Source organism: Centropristis striata, chromosome 17 (genome assembly GCF_030273125.1).
Source record: "Centropristis striata isolate RG_2023a ecotype Rhode Island chromosome 17, C.striata_1.0, whole genome shotgun sequence".
NCBI lineage: Eukaryota > Metazoa > Chordata > Actinopteri > Perciformes > Serranidae > Centropristis > Centropristis striata.
This window is the reverse complement of record NC_081533.1, coordinates 402,002-423,217: the sequence shown is the minus strand read 5'-3', so window position 1 is coordinate 423,217 and position 21,216 is coordinate 402,002. Positions and strand designations below refer to the sequence as shown.

At 39.0% G+C, this 21,216-nt stretch overlaps 1 pseudogene; it reads left to right on the top strand.

Moving 5' to 3' along the window:
- LOC131990108 (scavenger receptor cysteine-rich type 1 protein M130-like) overlaps positions 1-21,216 on the top strand; it is a 70,716-nt pseudogene that overhangs the window by 5,217 nt on the left and 44,283 nt on the right.

Sequence of the window (21,216 nt, the reverse complement as noted above, 5' to 3'; positions counted from 1 at the left end):
TGGAGTTCATCTCCAAGTAAAACGCTTTACGTGACATTAAAATGGACTTCACTACACAGAATGCTCCGTGCCTTTACTCTCTCACTAAAGACGAGGTTTGACTTTGAGTCCAAAGTCCCGTCATTTCTAAGGTTCTAAGACGAAGCTGCAATAACACCCGGGCAGCAAAATTAATTAGCAACGTTAGCATTTTTAACGTGAGCTCTGTCGGCTCCAATACACACCCTTTGCTGAGCACACACACACACACACACACACACATGGCATGATCTGGACGGATGTATCCGAGCCCACTGTGAACTTACAGCAGCTCCCCCTCCACTTTTTTTTTTTCAAAACTTTATTTATTGAATATTTTCCCAAAAAGTAATACACGATGAACACAACAACGAACATACAGTCATAAAACCCCATCCCTCCCTCTCATAACCAACAGTAATTTTGGAGGAAAACAAATACCTGAGTTAATAAAAATAAAAATAAAATGAATGTATTAATTAATAAATAATAATAATAATAATAATAATAATAACAAATAAATTACATTAAATCATATTAATGAATACATTAAATAAATTAAATATTTAAAAAAATGACAAAACAAAAAAAATGGAGAGGAAATAAATAAATAAATAACAATAAAACAATAATACACAAACAATAATACACAATCATAATAATCATGAAAGTATACATAATTAAAATTAATTAATTAATTAAATAACAACAATAATAATAATGAAATAAAATTAAATGGACAGTTTAAGGCAGAGTTATAAAACGTGGTCACCATCCTATTTCTCTCTCCCAATTAAGTCATTACCATAGTACTCTAGCTGTGCTACCAGATTCAAGCCGTTCTGCAGGGGTAACAATGCCAGTGCTTAATTGTTCCCAGGCATTTGTATATTCATGTCATTCATAAAAATAAGGAAAGGCCTCCATATCTTATAAAAATCCTCTACTTTTCCTCCTACTATATAGGTCAATTTTTCTAGTGCCAAACTGCAAGACATCTCTTTAACCCACTGTCTAGAATCAGGTCTCTGAGTATCCTTCCAGGTCAAAGCAATTACACGCTTAGCTTGCAACAAACACAAATTGATTAGTTTGCATTTCTTCAAATTTACTGGAAAATCTTCAGGGTATATGTGTAATAAACACATTTTTGCTTCAATGGGAACAACACTATCTGTCAATTTAGAAATGAGTTCCAGCACCTCTTTCCAGAATACCTGAAGTTTTCGGCATTCCCACATACAATGATAGAGAGTACCAATTTCTTCAGTGCACTTACTACAAGTATCAGGGATCTCAAAGGTTAAAATGATGTAATTTAACTGGAGTAATGTAAGTCCTGAACAACCACTTATATTGCAATAATTTAAATCTGGTATTTATAGTTTGGGTTTGGGCATGAAGACATGCCTTCTCCCAGTCCTCTACAGAGATGTTTGCCTGAAGATCATTCTTCCATGCAGCTAAACATGAAATTGAGTTTTCTTTGGAGCCTGCTAATAGTATGTCATAAAACTTTGATAACTGGCCTTTGTCATATAAATGGTTAACTGTGACTTTTTCAAGAGTGGACAGTGTAGGTTCTAAGGTGGTTTTAATTTGGGAAAATATAAAGCTTCTAATTTGGAAGTACTTAAAAAAATGGTTTCTGGGAAGTCCATGTTTATCTATTAATTGTTGGAATGACATTAGGGTCCCTTCAATATATAAATCTTTTATTTTGCTTAGTCCTTTTTCTATCCAATGTTTGAATCCCATATCGCATCTCCCTGCTCTGAAGTTTTCATTTCCCCAAATAGGTGTGAAACCTGAGAGTTTAGGAGCTTCATTTAAAAATTTGTGGGCCTCATGCCAGATTGATATAGTATTTTTGAGAAACGGATTACGTGTCTGATTTGCAAGTATTTTGGTTGGCGCAGAGTAAAGATACAGGTGCAGTGGCAGTTCTATTGTGTTATTCTCTATCTCTATCCAAGCTGGGACCTCCGTAGTGAGAAAGTAATACATGGCTGTACGGAGTTGGGCTGCCCAATAATAAAGTTTCACATGAGGCAGTCTCAGTCCCCCACCTTCGTATGGTAGGTGTAAAAGGGAGAGTCGCAGCCTCGGACGCTTATTATTCCATATAAAGCAGGTGTAGTTTTTCTTAAGTGTGGAGAAAAAAGAGGCGGGTAGAGGAAGTGGGATTGACTGAAAAAGATATAAAAATTTGGGCAGGATAGACATCTTAATAATATGAATAGGTCCTATCATAGAAATAGGCATTGAACTCCATTTCTCCAGAGAATCTCCTATGTCTTTCAATAGAGGGTCATAATTGATAGATATAATATTTTCGATATCAGGGGCTATTTTAATTCCTAAATAAGTAAATCCTTCTGGGGCAGTAGCAAACTGTATAGCTCGGGGGGGATTCTCTTTCTTCTCTATTCAGTAATAGTAAGGCACTTTTGGTGTTGTTTACTTTATAGCCAGAAAACTGGCCAAATTCCTTCAGAAGCTGGCAAAGCGCCTTAATTGAGGTACCCAGATTTGTTAAAAACACAACATCATCCGCAAATAGAGACAAACGATGCTCTGTCCTACCTATAGTCATACCAGTGATTTCAGATGATTGACGGATAGACATGGCTAAGGGTTAATAGCAAATAAAAACAATAGAGGGGACATGGGACAGCCTTGTCGTGTAGATCCATAAAGATTAAAGGGCTTTGAAAATTGGCTATTCGTTTTAATTTCTGCTAATGGTTCAGTGTACAATAATTGAATCCATTTAAGACATGTTTCCCCTAAACCAAATCTTCTAAGTATATTAAATAGGTACTTCCATTCAGTCCTGTCAAACGCCTTTTCGGCATCTAATGACAGGACTGCATGACCCCTGGCATTTTTTTTTTTCATATAAAATATTTAACAGCCTGCGTGTGTTATGAAATGCTTGTCTGCCCTGTACAAACCCATTTTGATCATTGGCAATTAAATTTGGAATAATAATTTCTATCCGCCTGGCCAGTGCCTTGCATAGTATTTTGGTATCACATGACATTAAAGATATAGGACGATACGATGTTCTTTCCCAGGGGGATTTGCCTGGTTTTAACTAAAGGGAAATTAATGCAGATCTTAAGGATGGAGGTAGTATTCCTTTTTCAAATGATTCATTGAACATCTCAAGGAGATGAGGTAACAGTTTTCCGGAGAACTTCTTATATATTTCTATTGGTATGCCATCCGGCCCGGGAGCCTTTCCACTGCTCATGTTCTTTAACGCATCCGATAGTTCTACAATACTTACATTTTTTTCAAGATTTGTCTTGACCTCCTCAGTTAGCGTTGGAAATTGAAGCTGGTCCAAAAATTAATTCTCTTCTTGTGAGCTACCTGGACATTCAGATTTATATAGATCTTCATAATATTTTTAAAGGCAGTATTTATTTCAATTGGGTCTACTAGTTCTTTCCCATCCTCTAATATAATGGAGTTGATAGCTCTATTTGTTTGTATCTTCTTAATTCTCCATGCTAACAACTTTCCAGCTTTTTCCCCCTGATCATAATAGGATTGTTTTAACCACATCAAATTTGAAGCTATTTTATTTGTAGTTAATTCATTGTATTGGACTTTCAATTGGAAAAGTTCCTGTTGTTTTTCTGGAGAATCACTGTAATAGAGCTCCTGTTCTAAATCCCTTACTTTTTGTTCCAGGGTGTTCACTTGTGCATAATGTGCCTTAGATTTGTATTTTGTATAACTTATTATCTCACCCCTTAAATACGCCTTGAAAGCCTCCCATTTTATTGAAGCACTAGTTTGATTTGTGTTTAAAGAAAAGTATTCATCAGTTTTCCCATCCAGAAACTTCACAAAATCAGGGTACTGGAGCCAGCTAGATTGAAAGCGAAATCTGGGAGGTGAGGAAATTATACTAGGCACTTGCAATAGTAAGGAGATGGGAGCATGGTCGGATAACAGTATGCTGTCATACCAGCATTTCTCAACCATTGATAGTAGACCATTAGAGATAAAGAAGTAGTCTATTCTGGAGTAAGTTTGGAATGTATTTGAGAAACATAAAGTCTTTTTTATTAGGATTGAGACATCTCCAAATATCGGTTAGATTTAAATCTTCCATGCATTTTTTAATAATCTTTCTTGTTTGTTGATGGGAAGTATCAATGCCAGTAGATCGATCCTGTGCTGGGTCCAGGACACAGTTGAAATCACCACCTATTATGTATTGGCCAGGGTAGGATGATAGAGAGAGAAAAAGGTTTTGGTAGAAGGAGGGATGGTCTCCATTAGGAGCATATACACTTATCAAGTTGATCTGGGTAGATATTATAGTACCATTAAGTATGACATGTCTCCCAGAAGGATCTATATATTTGTTTTTTAACTGAAAGGGGATAGATTTATGAATTAATATCATGACCCCCCCTGGCATGAGAAGTAAAGGAAGCTAAGTAAACTTGCCCTGGCCACCTTTTCTCAACTCTGCTAATATCGTTTTGTACCAAGTGAGTTTCCTGAAAAAAAATTATATTGGATTTCATTTGCTTAATCCTACGCAATACTTGTTTAAGTTTTACCAATTTATTCAACCCTCTTGTATTCCAGCTAGAGATTTTTAAATCAGACCTGTTAATCATGGGGTTATGCAATAACTTAATTTACAGGATGAATTGAACACATAATAAACACATGTAATTTGTTCTGGTAATGTACCTACGGATGGTTTGACTGACATAATAAAAATGAAAAGCAAAAGTAGCACTCCAAGATCTTAACCCCTCCCAAGAACCCCTCCTGCACTTCCCCAAACGAAGCACAGATAGGCAACCCAAATAGTAATAGACTCTGGTTATGTCTAACGTTAGATCCACACCATGAGGAGCTACGTGACACACATTCTGAAACATTGTTTTAGGCTAACCAACATTGAAATGAAGTAGACTGAGCTCGGTCTTCAGTAAGTCAAATGTTGGAAAAAAAAGAAACCCCCTCTCCTCTCTCGAAGAGTACCAAAGAAAATGTCTCTAGGGGAAGTTGTCATTCAAACCTGAGATTGTCACATCAATTGTATATTTTAAAGAAAACACACAACAAGATGGCCCTATAATTAACGAGAGGAATAAAAACGGAGAGGGGTATTTTGCGTATTATTCTCAGTTCAACGCTCTTGAACTTTTAAACTTTTAGTCATATTTACCTGAGAAGGTGTAGAAGACAAGTAAGAAAAAAAAAGTTCAGTATACAGGGTTTACTTTGGCCAGGGAGGGGGGATAAATTAATTAATTACTTAGATTGTTTAATTATTATTACTATTGCCCTCAATCAATTTTTATTTTTGGCTCTCAAAATATGAGAGAAGTTGCTTAACAATAAACCCACAAACATGAAGATGGAAAACACGAACTGTTTATTTTTGGGGTCATGGCCTAATAAGTTTGGGAACCCTTGGCCCACAAAGCAAACAGAAAATTCAGAAAACAGAAACAGACTAGGCAGTGGCGGACTCAGACCGGCGGGAGCGAAAAAATAAAAAGGGCACATTCTGCACAACATGGGCCCACCAACACGCAACAAAAAGCTCTGATGCATCATGTATGATGAAATATTAGCATTAAGTTAAAATGAGATCCAGATCAAAGTAATTAATGATATGGTACTGACAATTAAAACCATCGAACCGATCCATCTAGGGGGGACCGGGGGCATGCTCTCCCGGGAGAAAATTTGTACATTTTTATGTAAAATGCATCTATTTTGTGCACTTTGAGAGCTAAATGAGAGCAAACATCTCACATAACATTATTCAAAGTTCAGTGATACCGTATTATAGAATCTCGAGAGGGCACATCATCATAATTTATTGTATAAAGGGGAACCCTAGAGGGCAATCAATACGTTTTTTCATGTGTAAAGGGCAGCCAATAAGGCACTTTCTCTCATTTTCACCACTCTAGAGGGCACTTTTGCGCGCTTTTTCAACCACGGTGGCACCAAGACAGGAAAAAGGGCACTAGAAGGGCTCTCATTAAGGCACATTATCAAATTTTCTTGCACTAGAGGGCACATCATCATAAGTTGGGGCACCAAATCATTTTTTGCACGTGTAAAGGGCAGCCAATAAGGAACTTCCTCTTGTTTTCACCACTCTAGAGGGCACTTAAGCACACTTTTTTCCGATCTTACTGAAATCAGTATCTGCCGATCCAATATTTCCGATCACCGATCACAGCGTCGTAAACAGTAATTGAAGCATTTTAATTATTGTGTAACAAGTATTAAAATAGGAGATGAGAAAGTATTATGAATTGACAACAATCTGTTTTATTGCAGGGAACTTGCAACTCTCCACTCTAGCTATTACTCTCTTAGAGAGACAACTTCAAGCTTACATAGACTGTATAATCATAAATCAAATCAAATACTTTTCATAAGTGCAACATTGCATTCTTTAAAGCTGGGGTCTCAAACTCAATTTACCTGGGGGCCGCTGGAGGCAGTATCTGGGTGAGGCCGCATCAGGTATTCCACAAAAAAAACTTTGCTAAAAAAATCCAAACTTCTCAAATGCCATTATTAACAGTTATTTAACTTCAATGGCTTCTTCTGAACATGAACTGTCCTGAACATGAATTGAATATTAAAGAACATGAACGGTTCTTCTGAAAAAGGCTTCTCCTGCCTACTTCTTGCTGCCAGATGTATATATATGTTCTCACAGAACGGATACACAGAAAGGCAACAAGAGACAGATTTTTATAATGATAATAAATACATATATGTTAATGTTATGTGTTATTATTGTTATCATTATAATATTAATATTACTAATAGAACATACATGGAATGATTAAATGTTTTATACATAAATTATTTAATGTGCAAACTTCCGGAGTAGGGTGCTATTGAACTTCCCTGCTCTGCCCTGTTCGGGACGTCGCCGAACGTCACCTGAAAGACCCGAGTAGTCCCGATTAGACCCGAGTAGTCCCGATTAGACCCGAATGAACGACGAACAGTTCCGGAGGAAAAGTTACCAGTTAAGTGCGCCGCTGCTGCCGCACATCCTCGTTGGTTACGGCAGAGTCAAACTGAGCCTCATCATAACTGTTATCACTTAGTGGTCGTTGTGTGTGAGTACAAGTTATTTGCATCTGTTGATTATTATTATTTGCTGTGGGGGGGGGGCACAAAATATCACCACCAGGGCCGCAATTGGCGCGTGTGAGTGTCTGTGTGAGCGTGTGTGTGTGTGTGTGTGTGTGTGTGTGTGTGTGATAGAGAGAGACATGGCGCAGAATGCACTGCAGGCAGACAGCGCAGCACTAAAGAATCAACATTAATTCATTATAACACAAATCTATCTATGTGTGCTGGTAGATTAGTTCTCAAGCTGCCGTGTCGCTTGCACGCGTTGCATCTTTTTTTTTTTTTTTTTGCTGGACATTCTAGCCCGGGCGCTACAGATTTCAGGCCGGGCGGGGCGCCTGGCCAAATAAGGTCTGCAGGAAACCCTGGTATATATCCATTTCAGTTCTCAGATCGTGGAGAGGCTCGTGGAGAGGTTTGCATTTTGCGGAGAAAATCTTCTGCCTCCGAGACGGACTTGAAAACCACCAGGTGGGCTGGGTACAGCAGCCCGTAGCAGATATCCATAGCTCGAAAACGGGCCTTAACTCCGTCGAACTGTCGCTGACGCTGGCGGGTTTCAGCTGATGGGTCTGGGAAGAAGCTTCCTTCTGCTGTCTGGCTGCCCTCAGTGTCTTTTCACGATCTTTATAGTTCAGAAACTTCATGACAATCGGTCTCGGTGCTTAGGACCGGCTTGAGTTAACTTGACCTACCCGATGAGCTCGTTCGATGACCGGGGTGGGGGCGAGATCATCACCCAGAGCTTTGGGAAGCCAGTTTTCCAAAAAGCTGCACATATCTGAGCCCTCGGTTTTTTCAGGGAGTCCAATTAGTCTCAGGTTGGAGCGTCTCCCTCGGTCCTCTTGATCTTGGATTTTATTCCTCAGTATCTCCACCGTCCCTTCTAGCTGCTGGACTTTTTGGTGGAGGCTGGTCACATCATCCTCTGCCTGTGAGATTCTCCCCTCCGTTTCCCCGATCCTCTTCGAATGCGACAATACATCTGTTTTAATCCCATTAATTGCCTCCAGCATATTGTTGTATTGTTTAGCGAATTCCTCCTTCAGTGAGCGAATCACATCCAGTAAGACGCTGTTGGACGGCACATTGTCGTTAGCTTCGTCTTCGCCCTCGTTAGCATTCTTGCTAACCTTCTCCACAAGGATATTAGCCTTGTTATTTTGCGGCCACTTAGCTGGTTGTTGTCCAGGTGGTTTAGAATTTTTCTGTGGCATAGTGACAAAATACACTTTTCCACATCCAAAACAGACAATATTGTCTGAGCCTCGAGTTTTAAGTATTTTTCAGGAAGTTAGCTACGAGCCAAGTTACTGTGACTTGTCAGCTGCGCTCCATAACTGGAAGTCCCCCTCCACTTTTATTCCAAGCGCTCATTGAAAAAGCATTTCTAACGTCTCACTTCTCTTTGTAGACAAGTGTCTTCACGCCAAAATTCACCAAAAACAGAGAAGTCTACCATAAACTGGACTACATTTGTACCAAAAACGGTGAAGTTACTGCCACGGTCAAATAGCATGCTTGCTAGCGGTGATATTTGAATTTGATTTAATTTACTTTATTTACTCCTCCCTGGCAAGTACACTGTACTACACTACAACAAGACCACGCAACGGTGAACCAAAGAGTTAAATATTTACTCACCAAATCAATGTGCAAACACAAGCAGTTGAAGGTGTTGAGAGAGCTCTCGTTGACCGTTCGGTTGACCGTTTTGTGTGGAAAGCACAAAGTAGATGAGACAGATCTGTGCATGTCTGAAAGAATGCCCAAAGGCCTCTGGGAACAATACATGTTTTTTTATCATTTCACTTAACATGGATACATTAAGTAAAGCATATTTTGTAACTAAATATTACTACTTACTTATTTAAAAGTAGTGTTCATAACAAGTTGATGAACACTGAGTTTGGTTCACTTATCATATTTAATTAAACTGGATGTTAGCATTTACAGTGAGTTTGAGACATTTTTAAACAGAGAATAGGTTTTTAATCAGAACATAATTATATATTACGATGTTAAAAAACAAATGTGGTTACAAGAGATCAAGATTCAATTTTAAGTTTTAATCCGATTCAGCTTTAATGACCAAGTACATGTTCTTCTTCTGTTATAAGCATTCTTTCATTTCTGTCTCAAAATTCAAAAATCATATCAACATATTTCATGAAGATTTTTCTGCAGTTATTAATAACATCTAAAAAAAACATATAAACGTTTCTGTGAATTCCTTCATAGCGTGGTCATTATAACTATGACCACTAGAGGCTGCTGCCTAACAACAAATGTAAATATGTCTGTAAATATGTAAATGTTAATATGTAAATCTGTCTGACAACAGGCTGCTGACAGCCATGGGCGTAGGCTAGCAGAGGGACGGTAGGGACATGACCCTCCCAACTTTAAACAACCTTATTTACATTATCTTTGAAGTGCACTTATATAGGTTAGTTACATTGTCTTCCCATGTTTTGCAAGGAGAGAATTGACCCTCCTCCTCCTGCTCCACCTCCTGCTTCCCCTCCTCCTCCTCCTCCTGCTCCTCCTCCTCCTCCTGACCCTACCATTTTTGAGTGAATTATTTGCATTATGCTCAGAGTCACATTTACCCCTTTTTCACCAGCGTCAATGTGCCAGTCCAATTTTCTTTTTCAAGTCTACGTTTCAAACTCACGTTTGATTGGCTCATTTGGCTGATGACTCCTGCTCCTCCTGCTCCTCCCCCTCCTCCTCCCCCCCCTCCTCCTCTGCTCCTCCTCCTCCTCCTACTCCTCCTCCTCCTCCTGCTCCTCCCCCTCCTCCTCCTCTTCCCCCCCTCCTCCTCCTCTGCTCCTCCTGCTCCTCCTCCTCTCCTGCTCCCCCTGCTCCTCCTCCTCCTGCTCCTCCCGCTCCTCCTCTTCTGCTCCTCCTCCTCTCCTCCTCCTCCTCCTCCTCTGCTCCTCCTGCTCCTCCTTCTGCTCCTCCTGCTCCTGCTCTCCTGCTCTCCCTGCTCCTCCTCCTCTCCTGCTCCCCCTGCTCCTCCTCCCCCTCCTCCTGCTCCTCCTCCTCCTCCTGATCCCCCTGCTCCTCCTCCTGTACTCCTCCTCCCCCTCCTCCTCCTCTGCTCCTCCGGCTCCTCCTCCTCTCCCCTTCCTCCTGCTCCTCCTCCTCCTCTCCTCTCCTCCTCCTCCTCTCCTCCTCCTCTTTACCTTTTACTGTATTGATTTATTAAAAAGTATTGATTAATTTTCTAAATTTTTCATTTAAACATGTTTTTATTTGCAGCCCATGCAGTCATTTTTTTCACTTTTCTCAGATAATTGTACATTTATCATGATTGAGGTAAAAAGTTCAATTAAAAAGTATTTTTAGATCTAGATGTTTTCCAGAATGGCTCAGCCCAACCACTGATGCAGTTTATAGATGAAAATAAGGGAGAAGAAGGTGAAAGAGACAACAAGGACAATGTAGGCAACGATGTGTAGATACATGCATAGTTTAAGTAGTATCACTGGGTAAAATAACTGGAAATCACCTGTTTGGAGGGGGAGAGAAAAAGGAGGCGTAAAGTAAGAACAACTACACTGTTGCTTTAAGAAAAGGGTTTTTTGTGTGTGTTATTTCTTGACAGTAAATAAATAAATTATATATAACTGAAAAAAACTTTTTGTTTTCCTTGATAGTTAAGAGATTAACAAGATTTTATTTATTGTGAACTGTATATTAATATAATTTAAGTTATGTTCTTGCAATGGATAATTTGTTAATTAATAAAATCCAGTCATTTATTCTGGAAATTTCCAAAACGTTTCTTCAGTAGTTTTTGAAAACAAAGGTTTGACCGTATATCAGGTGAACTTTTATACCCTATTTTGGCTGCAAGCAGAAATGAGTAAAACAGAGAATGAGGCATTCTGTAGAACAGAAAGAAAAACATTGTCATGTATATTTGGAAATGGTGGACTTACTGATGAATATGAACATGTTGGAGGATGCATGCAGAAATGAGAAAACTGAAAATGAGGCATTCTATAGAAGAGAAAGAAAACAGTAATGTAGCTATATTTGGACTGGTGGGCTTACTGATCAATGTGAAGATGTTGGATGCATGCAGACAATCAGAAAAGGAAGAGTTCTATAGAACAGAAAGTTGTAACAGGCTGAATGTTGTTTATAATGTTGTGTTGTAATATAATGGTGAATATGAGAACACACTTTCTATTTCACTGTAATATTACTGGGAAGTGAAAGTTAATACAGTCAGTACACTTTTTTTTGCATTGATCATTGAGCCGACCTATTCATTAGATTCACATTCACAAGAAATGTAGCCCCTACCCCGTCCATCAGTTTGGTCTTTTTAATGTCCCGTCCCAGCAAATAATGTACATGCAGGTTATGCTGTTATATTGTCCCTACCAATGTTGAGACCAAACCTACGCCCTTGCTGACAGCTGACAGATATGAATGTTTTTGAGAGGTTCCACAGTAACGTGGAAGTTCTAAGACAAGAGTGAATTAACAGTCACTTTCTGGAGGTTTCTTTTCTCTCTTTATTCACTAGCAGATTTCTGTTTGACAACTAGTTCCCTGACTTCTTCAACTGTTGCTGTTCAAACATTTGAAACTGTGGTGGTAATAACAATAGTAATATTATTATAATTATAATCATTAATAGTAATAATGATAATTATTATTACTAGTAATACTAGTAATAATAATAATAATAATAATTATTATTATTATTATTATAACTTGTATTACCTTGACAAAACAACCTGAGAGAGTTCATTCTGTCCACAGCTCCAATCATGCTGCTTTATTCTGATGTTTATCTTCTGATTTTGTTGTCAGGACTCCAGGCTGAAGGAAAACTCAACTCAACAGGTAGAGAAGAGAAATATAAAATAGAGAACAGAGAAATAATGAATCATTAAAGCAGAATAAGCAGCCAGCTGTAGCTGTTTAATTCAAATTAAATTAACTTAGTTTACTGATGACTCTCTTGTTTGTGTTCAGAGTCTGTCAGGTTGGTGGGAGGAGACAGTCGCTGTGCAGGAACACTGGAGGTGAAACATGAAGGAGAATGGAGACCAGTGGATGGCTCTTACTCTGACTGGACCCTGAAGACAGCAGCAGCTGCCTGCAGAGAGTTAGACTGTGGTTCTGCTGTTTCTGTAGAACAGAGAGAGGAGTCCTCAGACAGATCTGTGTGGGAGATCAGCTCTGACTGTGTCCATTCTGGATCTGCTCTGAGGGACTGTGCATCATCAGAATCCTCTTCCTACATCCTGGATCTCACCTGTTCAGGTAATGGACGTAGTCACCTTCTCGTCACCCATTGGTTTGTGGACTGCCCGTTTGAATATGTGTAAAGTGTATGTTACTAACCTTAATAACATGAAAATATCATTATCTTAAAATAACAAGATAATGTCATGTAATAACATGATAAATATATTGTGCAAACCTGAATATATATTGTTATAACAATAAAGTTATAACTTAATGAACTCAAGATCAAGTAAAATACGAGTCTTGCCATGTAATGCGTGTCCTCCTAACTTTGTCTCTGGATATCCAGGAGTGAAATGCTTTTACCAGCTCATATTTTAGACTGTTTTGAGAGGACAGTTCATACATTAATACTTACCTGGTCTGAGAAAGGAACGATGCAGATGTCGGCAGGTAATAAAATATAGTTCCACCTCTGCATATTGCATCCATAACTTTATCTCAGCACATATATTGGGCCATTAGATAGTGTGAGTTACATTCATTTAATAACAAGGTAAGATGATTTAGGGATGATGCATATAAAATAAATAAAACTGCTACAGGAATGAAATGGTTTTATTGTCAACAGATATTTGACCGACTTTGGCAAAAAAAAACCCTGCTGAGTCTAATAAAACATTGGTGAGTCCAAACTTTTATAAACTAAAGACAGCAGGTTATATATCACCATTGATGAAGCACACAAAGAGCGTTATATGGTTTTTAATTCAGATTTTACAGGAGAAATCATTGCAATGTAGTTTTTGCTATGCGTGCTCCTGCGAGGGGCAGCAGATCTCTGCAGGCATAACTCAGCAAACACCGGTAGCCAGTGTCTGACAGCAGTGTAAGGTCGTCACCAATCAGCCATAAAAAGCTGAGTAAAATGAAGATGGCCTTGTAGTTCCGGCTCATGTTTGGTCAACCAAGTGTGAAACCTAACATAGAACATTTAAAAGAACACGAAGACACAAGTTGGATGTAACAAGACGCAGAAATAACCAGTCAGACGGAGTTCAGTGTGTTCTGTCGCAGCAGAGCGTGCCCCATCTAGACCTGAGTACTGCAAGGACACAATTGACCTCCAGGTGTGATCAGCTTTTAGCGTAGTTTAGGACCTACAGATCATACAACTGTACTTTCATGTCACTATGTGTTCCTGCTACACAAATTGTGTACAAGTCAGCAGGTCTGTGATGTTGTGTGGTTTGAAAACATTCACACTTGTTATTGTTCCAATGTTGGAATTCTGCTCCATCCAGTTTGAATCACTGATTTGTTGTTTCATGACATCTTTTTATTTAGTGTAATACATTTTTTTTAATTTAGTGTAATAAATGTAAATGTAGTGGGAACATTGCAGCAGTCTCTGGTGTTATAAAGATGCGTTCTGTAGTCAGTGATGAACTAATGTTGGAAATGTGCTGCAGTCCAGTTTGATTCACTGGATTATAGTTAGAGAGAATCTTTTCATTCTGTGTCTGGTGTCTTTTACCTCTCTGTTTCTCTTCTCTCTCCTCTCCAGACTCTGTCAGGCTGGTGAATGGGACCAGTCTGTGCTCAGGCAGACTGGAGCTGAAGTCTGACCAGTCTAACCAGAGCTGGTCCTCAGTGTGTGAAGCTGACTTTGACCAGCAGGATGCAGAGGTGGTCTGCAGGGAGCTTGGCTGTGGGGCTCCTTCAGTCCTCCAGGGGGCGCTCTATGGAGAAGGGGAGGCTCCAATGTGGACCAAAGAGTTCCAGTGTGGAGGAGATGAGTCTGCTCTCCTGGACTGTAGAAGCTCAGGCTCAGATAGAAACACCTGCTCACCTGGCAGAGCTGTTGGACTCACCTGCTCAGGTAGAAGAGGAGCTGCAGCTTTCATTTGGTTCATTTCTGTTCTCATCAAACTCACTTTATTCTTTTACTGATGTCTCTCTTGATTGTGTTCAGAGCCTGTCAGGTTGGTGGGAGGAGACAGTCGCTGTGCAGGAACACTGGAGGTGAAACATGAAGGAGAATGGAGACCAGTGGTTGGCTATGAATGGACCCTGAAGACAGCAGCAGCTGTCTGCAGAGAGTTAGACTGTGGTTCTGCTGTTTCTGTTGAAGAGAGAGAGGAGTCCTCATACAGATCTGTGTGGAGGATCAGACCTGACTGTGTCCAGTCTGGATCTGCTCTGAGGGAGTGTAAAGCATCATCAGGTTCCTCTTCCTCCATCCTGGATCTCACCTGTTCAGGTAATGGACGTAGTCACCTTGACGTCACCCATTGGTTTGTGGACTGCCCGTTTGAATATGTGTAAAGTGTATGTTACTAACCTTAATAACATGAAAATATCATTATCTTGAAATAACAAGATAATGTCATGTAATAACATGATAAATATATTATGCAAACCTGAAAATATATTGTTATAACAATGAACTTATCACTTAATAAACTCCAGATCAAGTAAAATATGAGTCTTGCCATATAATGCGTGTCCTCCTAACTTTGTCTCTGGATATCCAGGAGTGAAATGCTTTTACCAGCTCATATTTTAGACTGTTTTGAGAGGACAGTTCATACATTAATACTTACCTGGTCTGAGAAAGGACGATGCAGATCTCGACAGGTAATAAAATATAGTCCCACCTCTGCATATTGCATCCATAACTTTATCTCAGCACATATATTGGGCCATTAGATAGTGTGAGTTACATTCATTTAATAACAAGGTAAGATGGTTTAGGGATGATGCATATAAAATAAATAAAACTGCTACAGGAATGAAATGGTATTATTATCAACAGATATTTGACTGACTTTGGGGAAAAAAACCCAGCATGTTATATATCACCATTGATGAAGCACACAAAGAGCGTTAATTGGTTTTTAATTCAGACTTTACCGGAGAAATCATTGCAATGTAGTTTTTGCTGTGCATGCTCCTGCGAGGGGCAGCAGATTTCTGCAGGCATAACTCAGCAAACACCGGTAGCCAGTGTCTGACAGCAGTGTAAGGTCGTCACCAATCAGCCATAAAAAGCTGAGTAAAATGAAGATGGCCTTGTAGTTCCGGCTCATGTTTGGTCAGCCAAGTGTGGAACTTAACATAGAACATTTAACGGTACACGAAGACACAAGTTGGATGTAACACGACGCAGAAATAACCAGTCAGACGGAGTTCAGTGTGTTCTGTCGCAGCAGAGCGTGCCCCATCTAGACCTGAGTACTGCAAGTACACAATTGACCTCCAGGTGTGATCAGCTTTTAGCGTAGTTTAGGAGCTACAGATCATACAACTGTACTTTCATGTCACTATGTGTTCCTGCTACACAAAATGTGTACAAGTCAGCAGGTCTGTGATGTTGTGTGGTTTGAAAACATTCACACTTGTTTCACTTGTTTCATGACATCTTTCTATTTAGTGTCTGGTGTCTTTTACCTCTCTGTTTCTCTTCTCTCTCCTCTCCAGACTCTGTCAGGCTGGTGGATGGGACCAGTCTGTGCTCAGGCAGACTGGAGCTGAAGTCTGACCAGTCTAACCAGAGCTGGTCCTCAGTGTGTGAAGCTGACTTTGACCAGCAGGATGCAGAGGTGGTCTGCAGGGAGCTTGGCTGTGGGGCTCCTTCAGTCCTCCAGGGGGCGCTCTATGGAGAAGGGGAGGCTCTAATGTGGACCAAAGAGTTCCAGTGTGGAGGAGATGAGTCTGCTCTCCTGGACTGTAGAAGCTCAGGCTCAGATAGAAACACCTGCTCACCTGGCAGAGCTGTTGGACTCACCTGCTCAGGTAGAAGAGGAGCTGCAGCTTTCATTTGGTTCATTTCTGTTCTCATCAAACTAACTTTATTCTTTTACTGACGACTCTCTTGATTGTGTTCAGAACCAGGTGTCAGGTTGGTGGGAGGAGACAGTCGCTGTGCAGGAACACTGGAGCTGAAACATGAAGGAGAATGGAGACCAGTGGTTGATCATCGTTACCCTTTCTGGACCCTGAAGACAGCAGTAGCTGCCTGCAGACAGTTAGACTGTGGTTTTGCTGTTTCTCTAGAATGGAGAAGGCAGTCCTCAGTCAGATCTGGGTGGGAGATCAGCTCTGACTGTGTCCAGTCTGGATCTGCTCTGAGGGACTGTGTAACATATTCATCTTCCTCTGACTTAATCCTGGCTCTCGTCTGTGCAGGTAAGCCTGTCAGTGACATCATCTATGACATCATGAATGAGAGAAATGTTTCCAGTGAGTTCCTTCCTCTGTCACAGTGACAGTCAGTGGTTTATAATCTATATATGTTATATCTTCATATTTGTCTTTGTTTATCCTGGATCTCACCTGTTCAGGTAAGCCAAGAGTTTCCATCAGAGTATTGTAAACCCGGCTGCTAGCAGAGCTTTAGTGGACTCACATCCTCGTATCAGGGAGGATGAAAACTCATTTAGTGCAGATATTTGAAAAAAAGAAACTGTCTAACAATACAATACAGTGAAACCGACTGCACGATTTGTGCAATACACACACACATACACAGACACATCCAGGATGTGAACCATCCTCTCACCTCACGACAGATGCAGCTGTAACAGAATTCAACCCAAGTCAGTGAGGTAACGTTGAGCTCGCTAGTATTAATGTGAACATTAACAGTTAGTTCACACTCGACTGATGAGAACGATAACGGTTCAAGTTAAAGCTAGCTAACAGTCAGCAGCAGACATTTGGATTCATGGCTACAGCTCAACGTTTTCCTCTACCTTACTAACTTTACTCCTCTTTATCTCCTTTAAACATAACAAGGCTGCAGTCAGATCTCTCCATCTCATTCTGTCATTGGCAACATGCTGCAGCTTTTCTCAGTACAGGTGCATCGTCTCCAGCAGCTCGTCCAACTCAGACGCAGCAGCTAGCAGGCTGTTTCTAACTCTTGGTGGCTCCGACCCTGCCCCTTATTTCAAGCAGTCATGCACACACACTGAATCTGCATCATGTTCCATATGCATAGAAATGAGACCACATGCTAGTTTTTACACACGAAAAAATGATTTTAATTTCATGTAGCTGCATTTAACATCAAAATTAAAAAGAACACGTAAGCTATTGAATGAAAATGTTTGTTTGTTTGTTTTTATTTAGATCCCCATTAGCTTTTGCAAAGCAGCAGCTATTCTTCCTGGGTCTTTCATCATATTTCAATGTGACAAATACAATGTAGAAATACACAGAATGATAACAGACATGACATACATTATATGAATACATAACATGAAACAAAAATAACACAGAGACAATACGTAATTACATTTCACATAAAACATGATTGACATCACAAAACAAATACAAAACAACACAAAACAACACAAAAAGACAGCTGCATCAATTAAAGTTGATATTTAGATAATGACTTCTAAGTTGTTTCTTAAAGCTAAGCTATATAGATTTAATTGAGTAATATGATAAGGGAGTGAGTTCCACTGTTGCATTGCCCTATATATATATATATATATATATACATATATATATATAACTGTACGATGAATCATAGTCTTGGATCTTGGAAGAGTGAAACAACCTCTAACATGCCTTGTTGAATAATTATGTGCCTCTGAACGTCTAAATTAGACAAAACCAAAGTCTGCTTTATCACCGTTTTATTTATTGTGAGATTAAGCTTTGGTTTTGAACTAAAAGAATGATATGTATCGATTATTATACAATTTGTTTTAGACACATTCAAGATCAGTTTATTGTTATTGATCCAGGCAACCACCTGAGTCATCTCACTGGCTAAATTTACATTTAAATCATCAACTGTTGCTGCTGCTAAATATATAGTGGAGTCATCGGCATACATTGAGATATGAGCTTTGCTTAATACAAGTGGAAGGTCATTAGTAAATATAGAATAAAGGAGTGGCACCAGGCAACTGCCCTGAGGGACTCCATGCTTCACATTTATGATGTCAGAATAGCTTCCATTGAAGTACACCATTTGCTTTCTATTACTTAAATAGCTGTTGACCCAGAACAAAGCCGACTGAGTGAAACGATAACATTTCAGTTTTTCGAATATTAATTCATGATTAAGAAAGTCAAATGCTGCAGACAAATCCAACAGGACGGCACCTATAATGTGTTTCTGTTCCATTTCCTGAAACAAGTCGTAGCAGTTGAATGTTTACTGCTATATGCATGCTGAAAATTGGTCATTAAATTATTTTGGGCAAAGTAAGACTAAATTTGTTCATGTACAATTTTCTCCATTATTTTACTTTGAAACCAACAGTCGACCCATTAGTTTATTGCCGATTCTGACAACGGTAGTCTATTATTTTTTGGTATAGGCACTTCTTTGGATATTTTCCATGATTGTGGACACTTATTTCCTTGAAGCATTGATTAATAATGTGTGTGACCATAGGTGCAATTAGTGCAGTAATAGGTTTGAGGAGTTTACCATCAAAGTCATCAACTCCTGGAGATTTATCCTCGCATGTCATCAGCATCAGTTCAGTTTTAGTAACTCTAACTTGATTGAATTCAAAACTATACGTTTTGCCTTCCATAATCTCGGCTATTAACTGAAGAGATAAGTCTATATTATTGGACCGTAAGCTGACACTACTTTCCAATTTATCTATTTTTGTCATGAAGTAGCTGTTTAAATGATTTGCTATGTCTACTGGCTTTCTGAGAAAACCTCCCTCAGTGTCCTCTCAATAAATTGTTCAAGGTTTTCCATAAGTGTTCGCTATCATGTTTGATTTCATTAATTCTATCTTCATAATACAATTTATTTTTCTTCTTGTTAGTTTTGGTTACAAAGTTTCTTAGTTTACAATAAACTTGCCAGTCAGATTTAAGACCTGATGAAATTCCTGACAATTTTGCTTGATCCCTTTCCTTCATATATCCTTTTAGTTCTTTGTCCAACCATGAGGTGTTAACATTTCTAACTGTAAACTTTCTGACTGGTGTCAGATGAATTTGTAACCAGAGTACTTCAGTATCAGATGTCATCAGGTCATCCCTAACTAGAGCAGGTATATGACTTTGAATAGAACAAGCAACCCCTCCACCATATGAATTCCTGTCTTGAGAAAAGATATTATATCAATTTATCATCAATGATGAATCCTCAAACGTACCGTCTTCATGAGTTTCTGACTGATGTGTTAAGTATTTAGCAACAGTACATCAGCAACTTCAGTCAATTTATTCCTGATACTGCATATGTTCAGGTGGGCAATTCTAAGCCCTTTCTTAGGCAGCTTATCAAACATTACCAATTAAACCTTCCAATTTAGAAAACCCATTATCATAGCAAAATTGCCAACTAAAATACACAGATACATTCATAGGATTCCTTTTATGATTTTGACCAAACAGAATAAAATTAGTTTTCTTAATGTTTAATGACAATTTATTTAATTTGAACCATTTTGCTTTTTTTCCAATTCCTCATTAACAACTTTCATTTGTTGGATCTGTAGTTGGATCAATAATGGTCCCATCATTGATCCCTGGGGGACACCACATTTGGTCACAAGGGGAATTTACTCCCTTATATGCAACAAACTGCAGTCTATGTTCCAGATAACTAGAGAACCACTCTAACGCTTGATCATCAAGACCCAGGTGGTTTAATGTTTGTAACAGAATATAATAATCCACGGTGTCGAATGCTTTTGATCAGTCTGTGAAAATTCCTCTTGAAAGTTGTTTCTTATCCTTTGCTCTGTATAGCTCTTTAATAAAATGTGTAATAGCCATACCCGTAGAATGGGATTTCCTGAAACCATATTAGTGTTTGTATAAGATTTCATTTTCGTCAAGATACTTTATTAGTCTGTTGAATGATAACTTTTCAAGAATCTTTGAAATGGTGGATAAAATGGAAATAGGTTGGTAATTGCTAAAGATGGCAGGATCCTCAGCTTTGTAAACAGGGAGAATTTTGGCAATTATCAATTCCTGTGGCACAATTCCTTTGTTAAATGATGAATTAAATAGATGTGTCAGTGGTTCAGCAATGGCATCAGACACCTCTTTAAGTAGCTCTGCATTGAGATCGTCATTTCCAGCAGCAGAATTCTTCAGAGATCCTAGTACCTTGCATAGTTCAAAGGAAGAGACAGGGCTAAATGAAATCCACCAGTGGGTGGCCATGGCATAAATTGAAGGGGACTTTCATTCACTGCAGGTATTTTGGAGGCCATAGCTGATCCAATTTCAACAAAAAACTTGTTAAATTTGTGGGCTGTTACAACAGGGTCCTTAGTGAGTGATCCTCCAACTTTAAATGCATTGGGAAGGGATTTTTTTTGTTTTTGTTTTGTTGAGAATATTATTAATGGTACTCCAAAGTGCTCTCATGTCTGATAATGTGTGATTTAATTTATTTCTATATTTTTTAAATTCATTAAGATGAAATGGGTTAGGACTAGAAAGAAATGTTTTATATAATGTGTGCTTCTTTCTAAGGGATTTTATAATTCCTGGGGTTATCCAAGGCTGTACTGGCTTGGAGTAGAATTTAGAGGCTGCTCTCTTCTCAGGAAAGGCAACATTATATGCATTGGTTATGTTATTTAGAGAAATAGTATATGCCTTCTGTCGGTCTTGATTGTCCAGAACATTATCCCAAGAGAGACGTTCTATCAACTCTTTAAATTTGCTGATGTACTTGGTTTAATCACTCTATACGTCGGTGGACAGAAATTGGAGTCCATAATACCTTTTACAGAAGTCATGAGGAAAATTGGAAGGTGATCTGATATATCCATACAAAGTATCCCTGACTTAATTTTGTTTAATCTGTGC